The 8,388-nt window shown below is 43.5% G+C and overlaps 1 long non-coding RNA gene across 2 annotated transcripts; it reads right to left on the reverse strand.

Annotated features, from left to right (window-relative positions):
* Window positions 1-5,117: 5,117 nt before the first annotated feature.
* Window positions 5,118-8,085, reverse strand: LOC111467953. 2 transcript variants are annotated; one of them, XR_002714646.1, is made up of 3 exons: window positions 7,857-8,082; window positions 7,182-7,510; window positions 5,118-5,665 (listed from the first exon to the last, which is right to left on the reverse strand). It is a non-coding gene; the product is annotated as an uncharacterized LOC111467953 (long non-coding RNA). The 2 variants fall into 2 exon arrangements; XR_002714645.1 differs by lacking the exon at window positions 5,118-5,665 and having other exon boundaries at window positions 7,064-7,510; window positions 7,857-8,085.
* Window positions 8,086-8,388: the final 303 nt, after the last annotated feature.

Genomic DNA, 8,388 nt, shown 5'->3' on the forward strand with positions numbered 1-8,388 from the left:
AGCCGATGAGCCGTTGGAGCTTGTACACGGCGATATCTGCGGGCCCATCAAGCCGGCGACCCCAGGCGGTAAGAGTTTCTTCCTCCTATTAGTCGATGACAAAAGCCGCTTCATGTGGCTGACCCTACTGCAAGCGAAAAGTGAGGCGGCAGAGGCGGTTAAGTGCATTAAAGCGCGAGCGGAGGCCGAATGTGAGAAGAAGATGCGAGTGCTGCGCACAGACCGAGGCGGAGAATTCACCTCGACAAGTTTCGGTAAGTACTGTGACGAAATCGGCATACAACGGCACCTAACGGCGCCCTACTCCCCCCAACAGAACGGAGTGGTGGAGCGCCGGAATCAGACCATCGTCGGGACAGCAAGGTCATTGTTGGTGATGGCCGGGATGCCTGGGAGATTCTGGGGAGAGGCAGTAATGACGGCCGTATATCTCCTCAGTCGGTCACCAACCCGAAGCCTTGACGGGAAGACACCATATGAGGCCTGGTACAACAAAAAACCAGCGGTACATCATTTTCGCGTGTTCGGCTGCGTCGCTTACATGAAGGTAACACGTCCCCACCTCGCCAAGCTCGATCCTAGGGGGCTGAAGGTCGTTTTTATCGGCTATGAACCCGGGAGCAAGGCGTACAGACTATATGATCCTGTAGGGGGGCGAGCTCACGTGTCTCGCGACGTCGTCTTCGATGAAAGCATCTTCTGGCAGTGGAATGACGTGATCGAGGCAGACCATAATCCAAATCAATTCACGGTGGAGTACCTCGTCACTGAGCCGGAAGAAGGAGGAGCCCAGCATCAGCAGCCGTCACAGCCGCCAGCAGGTGCAACCCCTGAACCAGTGGAATTCGCAACACCACGGACTGTGGATTCGACGCTGGATGCCGATCACGATACTGATCTGGAAGCCAGGTACCGGAGGATGGACGACCTAGTAGGAGGAGGTGAACCACCTGGACTGGCAGTGCGCGAGCTCGAAGAAGTGGCCGAACTACATGCCATCAGTGCAGATGAACCGAACACCTTCGCCGAAGCAGAAAAGAACCCGTGCTGGCTGAAGGCAATGCAGGAGGAGATGACATCCATCACCGAAAATCAGACGTGGAGTCTAGAGGATATGCCGCCGGGACACCAAGCCATAGGGCTCAAATGGGTCTTCAAACTGAAGCGCAACGAAAAAGGAGAAGTTGTGAAACACAAGGCCCGCCTGGTGGCGAAGGGCTACGTCCAGAAGCAAGGAGTGAACTTCGAAGAGGTATTTGCGCCAGTGGCAAGGTTAGAATCCGTTCGTTTCTTACTTGCAATTGCAGCACATTACTCTTGGGAGGTTCACCATATGGACGTAAAGTCTGCTTTCCTTAACGGAGAACTGAAGGAGACTGTTTATGTCCGACAACCACCTGGCTTCCTGGATAACAACAACCCCAATAAAGTATTGCGCCTGCACAAGGCACTCTACGGGCTTCGACAAGCTCCACGAGCCTGGAACGCGAAGCTCGATAGTACCTTACTGTCACTGAAATTCAAACGTTGCGCCTCTGAGCATGGCATGTACACGCACGGCCATGACAAGAAGCGACTAATCGTGGGAGTGTACGTCGACGACCTCATAATCACTGGAGGTGACATGGAAGTCCTCGGAAGGTTCAAGAAGGAGATGTCGAAAAACTTCGAGATGAGCGATCTCGGCGTGCTCAGCTACTATCTCGGCATCGAAGTGCAACAGAATTCTACCGGCATCTCCATCTGCCAAAGTGCATACGCAAAGAAGCTGCTGGACACAACTGGACTTGTGGACAGTAATCCTACAAGGACGCCAATGGAGGCCCGACTCCAACTAAGGAAGGCTGGCACTACGACGACAGTCGACTCCACCAATTACCGCAGCATTGTCGGGAGTCTACGCTATCTGGTAAACTCTCGTCCTGATCTTGCTTATTCTGTTGGATATGTGAGCCGGTTTATGGAAGCACCTAGGGAGGAGCATTTAGCGGCTGTCAAGCGCATCCTGCGCTATGTAGCCGGAACCAGAGGCTGGGGTGTAAGATACTGCGCAGGGAGCGGAAAGGAGAAACTCAAGCTAGTTGGCTACAGTGATAGTGACATGGCCGGTGACGTTGATGATCGTAAGAGCACTAGCGGAATGATCTACTTTCTCTCAGGCGGTGCAATCTGCTGGCAATCAACAAAACAGAAGGTAGTTGCTTTGTCTTCCTGTGAAGCAGAATACATTGCCGCTTCAATGGCAGAAACACAAGGGATCTGGCTTGCGCGACTAATGGAAGAACTCATCGGGAGAGAAAGTGATCCACCAATGCTATACGTAGACAACAAAGCTACGATCTCCCTGATCAAAAATCCAGTTTTGCATGAACGAAGCAAGCACATAGAAATCAGATTCCACTACATTCGAGAATGTGCAGATCGAGGGCTCATCAAAATTGATTAGATCCGAACAGAGGAACAACTTGGAGACATCTTCACCAAGTCCCTGGCGCGGATGAAATTTGAAGAACTACGCTCAAAGATCGGAGTTCAAATAGTAAGGTAGATATACTACAGGTTTTAGGAGGAGATTGTTAGATAAAACCTGAGTTTTACCGTTTTTCTTATTCACACGATTTCAGAAAATCGTGAGTTTGACCATTTGACAAATCACGTCGAATGGATCACCATAGTTTTAGACTGAAACTTTGTAGGGAGTGGCACAGATTTAGTTGGCCACTCTCAGCCAATTTTAGAATCCTTTTTATTTTAAATAGGATATTTGTTCAGAAAATAAAACAACGTGAACGCAGTCAGAGTTATTTTTCTCTCTCCTTTTTTGTTACGCATTTTCCCAATTTCCTCTCACCGAAATTCTGTGAAAACCAACAGGTAAGCCCTAGTGGTGTGATTTTTGTTGCTCCTTTCCCGAAAACCCTAATACGTTTCACTAGGTCGGTGTACCTAGGTTATGGTCAAGGGAAGTTGATGAGTCCTCTTGAAAAAGAATACATGGGGTGCTGAGAGGAAAGAAAGATCAAGAAGAAGGTGAGAAGAAGAAGACAAAAATCATGGGGCGTAGCCGGACCTGAACCATTGTACCGACCCGACTCACCTGTACATAACCGAAACCCGAATTTTTCTTTTCATTTTCTTTTCATTTCACACCATTTGATTCGTCTTTATTCAGATTTAGGTACTTCACTCACACATTACATAATGCCTTATTTATAGGAAAATTTTCAATTAGCTTAGTCAAGTGGACACTTGAAGATTCGATAAAGTTTCGAGAAGTCTACGATCAAGTTAGTAACCATCTGGAGCAAGTTTCTATGTGATTTCTTGTAGGCGTCGGTTTGGATTTGTGGACAAATAATTTAGTACCGTATTTAGGGATGGATAAATTTAGTTCATGGAGGTGGTACTTCGATAATTTGTTTGGTTATATAGTTTCGTTGGCATGAATGTGAAATTTCTGATAGGCATATGGAATGGTATGCTTTATGTTGAACTAGATGGTTATTACGTGATTTAGCATGGTGGCGTGTTGTTGTCGTGACTCTTTGTTAGGCATTGGGTGTGGAGCTTGGGTAGCCATTGTTGCCCTTTGTGAGTTGGACCATTTATTATGTGCTAGTTATCATAAGTTATGAATTACGTAGACGATAGATGTACCATTTTAGTAGTCACCCACAAGGGGTTGAGGGTAATCATAGTATATTACTATGGTAACTCGCTAGAGGTGAATAATGAGACGAGTCATGGCTTTCTTAATGATCCAGTCGAGCGGCATAGTGATAGGTAGTTATTGTTCCTAAGATAGGTAGTTTTACTAATCTGAGCCAACAAGGGCGTATGACAAGTAGTTACTGACTCGGCCTAGCGAGGCATAATGGCAGGTAGTTACTAATCTTAGTAATAGTTAGACGTTTCCAAGCACCACTAGGTCTTCGACTAGCGACTATTCGAGCACAAAGCTTAAGATCTCGTGAATAGGGCTAAGTTCGACAAGAGCTTACGAGCAGGTTGCTTACTGAGTATTTGTATATACCCATTCCGTGTTATTTCTATTTTTCAGGTGAAAAGTATATCTGGATCGGTGGCGGGAACGTGTGGAGCGTGCAGCTACAGAAGGGGCCCTTAGATTGAGTCCTCTTCTCCCATGTAGTTTTGGTTATGATTTTGACGTTTTTGGAAAAACACGCGATATTTTGCAACCGTTTCCTTTTTATGTGACTCTACAAGTTTTCGTTATGTGTTTTGTAGTAATTTTGATATTTTGATATTTTGAAATGTATATGAGACAACTTTGAACTTTTAGTCCCCTGTCCAAACAATAAAAAGTATTGAAAGATTTTTACTCTTGAGTCCATGTGGCGAACCGTGATTCGATGCGTCGAAGATTGGTCGTTACACTTGTGCCGCCTTAGGGCCGTCTGCCAATTCTAGGGTGGTTCATGTCTGTTCTCTTCCCTTGAATTGCAGCGTGGGGTGTCTAGCTAATCTTGACTGTAACTTGTCGATCTCGGGCATGTCGATGTGGATCACCACTCAAAGGGCTTCTGCATAATCAGAGGATGTCTGGGCTACCTGCCCCTTTAGATCCTCCCTTAGACCAATAATGAATCCCTTGGCCTTTAACCCCTCAATGCTGATATATGCTTCTTGCATTTTCATTCTAGCAGTGACTAGATAATATTTCCGAATGTAGGCTTCTTTGAACTGACACCAAGTAATAGTCTGTCCATGTGGTGCAATAATCCTCTAAGTGTCTTTCTACCATAAATGTGTCTCTCCTTTCAACATATATGCCCCACAATGGACCTGATACTCCCGAAGATAGTTCATAGAATGAAAGGTTGTTTCAATAGCCTCTAGCCAAGTCTCTGCTGTTATCTTTCACTGAGCAATTCATCTGGCGAGGAAATCCTTAACTAAGAAAAATTGTCCAAAAAATTAAAATTGTTAGGAGAAGAAAAATAGAAAAGCCGAAGAAAAATAAAGGAAGAGTCGGAAGTTTTGGGATTTGTTGCTTTAAAAACGGGTGCAAATGTTTCTCATTTAATTGGGCTATTTAAAACATATTACATTCTAAAATGGGCGGAACTAGCTAACAAATCTTGTTACTAGAGTTGCTCAAATGGCACCTAAAAATAGGCTCTTACCTTAAAAAAAAAATCAACGAATAACCTAAATAGAGAAAAAACCATAGCTTTTTATTTAACATCTACTACAATAGGATCTACCTTGCCACCGTAAAAGGAAGATAGTTTATATCTTTGGAAAGCTTTCAAGTAATGGGATTCCACCGTCATAGTCCCTAAGTCTCTAGTCCCTTGCACTGATGTCTGATTAGCCATCAGTGTCTGCATCATTTAGGTCATTAGAGTCTGATTTTCCATTGAGATTAACATGAATGTTGGTAGTACATCCCATGTGAGCGTGACTGCCTCTGGGAGGGGAGCAGTAGAGTCTGGGTCAGATTTGTCTTGGTTCACCACTCCCCTATGGCCCATTCCAATTCTTGGAACCCGTGGTACAGTTCTCTCACTTGCTTGGGGACACATCTCTAACTTCCTCTTGAGGTTCAATTTGTTCCACCTAACAGTGTCCTATGCAACTCTTTTTTTTCCTTTCTGAGTCTAGGCCCAATATAGGATCTGCGTCTCTTTGGTGTCATTATCTACCATAACAGAAAAAATACAGTTACATTTTGTTCATAGATTTTGTTCATAGCACATCCTCCAGGAAATGTGCAATTACAACACAACACAAAGTCATCTTATATTCTTTAAACATCAACTTAGCTTTAACTTCACAATTCAAATAGGTGAGATTATCTAGTCATGAGCAGCATGTGATTGATGAGCATGGTCACAAAGGATACGACTCTTTAACCTAAGTATCTACAGGAGCCTAAGGATGGCAGCGTGTTAAGAATCACGAATCTCCACAATGGTACGATATTGTCCACTTTGAGCATAAACTCTCATGGTTTTGCTTTGGGTTTCCCCAAAAGACCTCATACCAATGGAGATACTATTCCTTGCTAATAAACCCATGATCTTTCCCTAAATTAGCCAATGTGGAACTCCATCCCAACAATCCTCAACAATCCTCCCCTCGAACAAAGTACACTATAGAGCCTCCCCTGAGGCCTATGAAGCCCTCGAACAACCTCCCCTTAATCGAGGCTTGACTCATTTTTTGGAGTCTTCAAACAAAGTAAACCCTTTGTTCGACACTTTAGTCACTTTTGACTATACCTTCGAGGCTCACAATACTTTGTTCGACATTTGAGGATTCTATTGACATTACTAAGTTTAGGGTATGACTCTGATACCATGTTAGGAATCACGGATCTCCACAATGGTATGATATTTTCCACTTCGAGCATAAGCTCTCATGGCTTTGCTTTGGGCTTCCCCAAAAGGCCTCATACCAATGGAGATACTATTCCTTGCTTATAAACCCATGATCATGCCCTAAATTAGCCAAGTTGGAACTCCATCCCAACAATCCTCAACAAAGCGTTCATACACTAGCAGCCTAAGGATACTCCTAAGGTGGTTCGTTCACCGTGGTGGTCTGTTAGGCTTTTAGGAAAAAGGTTAGGTCAAAACTGAGTGACTTGTCACTCTAACCACCAAAACCCTAAACCTATCATTACATTGGATCATGAAAGCTAACTGAGTGTGCATGCAACTGTTATCTAGCATACATAATTCATGAAAAAATAAACATACATGCTCAAAGGAGCGATAACATCCATCAAGCTCTTGGAGTGCAGAGTTCACAAATTTCCATCCTCCTTTCAACATGCATTAAGCACTTACATATATATAGCAGAAACTTAAATCATAATTGCACATCCAGAAAATTTGTATAATGTTTCATATAGTATGTTCATACTCATATTTATCAACTTACCTAAATTCATTCAAGGAAAGCTACACCTAAGGCAAATATACTAGCATGGATGTTATCCAAGCAAATCTAACAAGTATTTCTTCCTAAATATAGTGTGGTAACTTACATGGTTAACGCATGCCCTTTTGCTAGCGTTTCTATGCAAGTAGGGTGTCTAAAAATATTGATTTTAATCAATTAGGTCCTTAATCACAGGAAAACATGGTTAGAATTAGAATCGGGACGAAAATTGGGCAAGCAGAAGTGAAACGGAGCAAAATGGGCCTTACATGGCCTTACACACACCCTCACACGCTGGGGAAGGTCCTAGTTGCAGGTGGCACGCGCGGGTTGATTCTGTGCAGTCGCAGGTCAGCGGTCCGATTTGGTAGCCATTTGGGTAGGTGACTCGGTTCACTCAGTAGGACAGCGGGTTGGTTTGAGCTGATGGTTATAGGTCGGTTTGCGGTTGCGGGTTTGCAGACGACACGTGTCTGTGTTGCTCCACCCGACATCCAACGCGTAGCTCCAGTCGACACCTGAGTCGTGTCCCCGCCTTGCCAAGCCGCGCTTCACCAGTTGCCGGTCGACACATGGCTATCGGAAAAATTCCTCTCTCCTATAAGACGAAATCGTAGATTAGGGTTAGTTTCTTTGAACTTATGTATCTTTCGATTTAGGGCTCAAATTAAGACGATTTCTTCGGCAAATTTGTAGATCTTTAAATAAACTACTTAGGTATTTTTTTCCTTAATTTATTACTCCCATACAAATCAATATATGGACGTCGGTAGATCTTCTCTTGCTTACTGTTCTTGGAAGAACAATCTCAGATTTGAATCCTTTTCGGCCGAGTTAGTTCACAGATCTTGAAGTACAACCTCCCTAGTTGAACATACAGTAAGATTCAATCTAGAATCGTCAAGGAGTATCTTAGATCTGAAGAAGATTGATCAAGAACCTACCTCGCAAACTATCAGATCTTGAAGGAGCGTTGGCCTTGCGAGCCCATCTGTCCTTCCAAGCAGGGAGTTCTTGTGTTTAGGTCTCGACTGAAGGTGGATTCAGGTGGTGGTCCGACGAGATTTCGCGATGGCTCCTTTGATCTCCTCTCAACTTTTCTCTCTAACTATTTTCGTGTTTTGTAGGTATTCGGATTGGGCATTATTGGACCCCTATAATGGTTGGAGGGACCGAATGACTCATTTTCCCTTCTTTTGACTTTCATTTTACGGTTACAAAAATGGTTAAAAAATATACATGTGGTATTGATTTTGAAGCGTCTTTGATTTTCTTGAAGTAAAATGAAAATAATGATAAAATAAAATCATAACATACAATTTTTTTACATGAGATATTTGAAAATTTTAAACAAGCGGTGATTAAAACTAAAATTTGGTAGAGAAATTAAAACTTTATTTATTATATATGCAAAAGAAAAAGGCTCCAATTGTTCTACAACACTCTAGAGACTTCTATGATTCTTATTTGAAATAG

The sequence above is a fragment of the Cucurbita maxima genome, unplaced genomic scaffold (genome assembly GCF_002738345.1).
Source record: "Cucurbita maxima cultivar Rimu unplaced genomic scaffold, Cmax_1.0 Cma_Scf00035, whole genome shotgun sequence".
Taxonomy (NCBI): domain Eukaryota; kingdom Viridiplantae; phylum Streptophyta; class Magnoliopsida; order Cucurbitales; family Cucurbitaceae; genus Cucurbita; species Cucurbita maxima.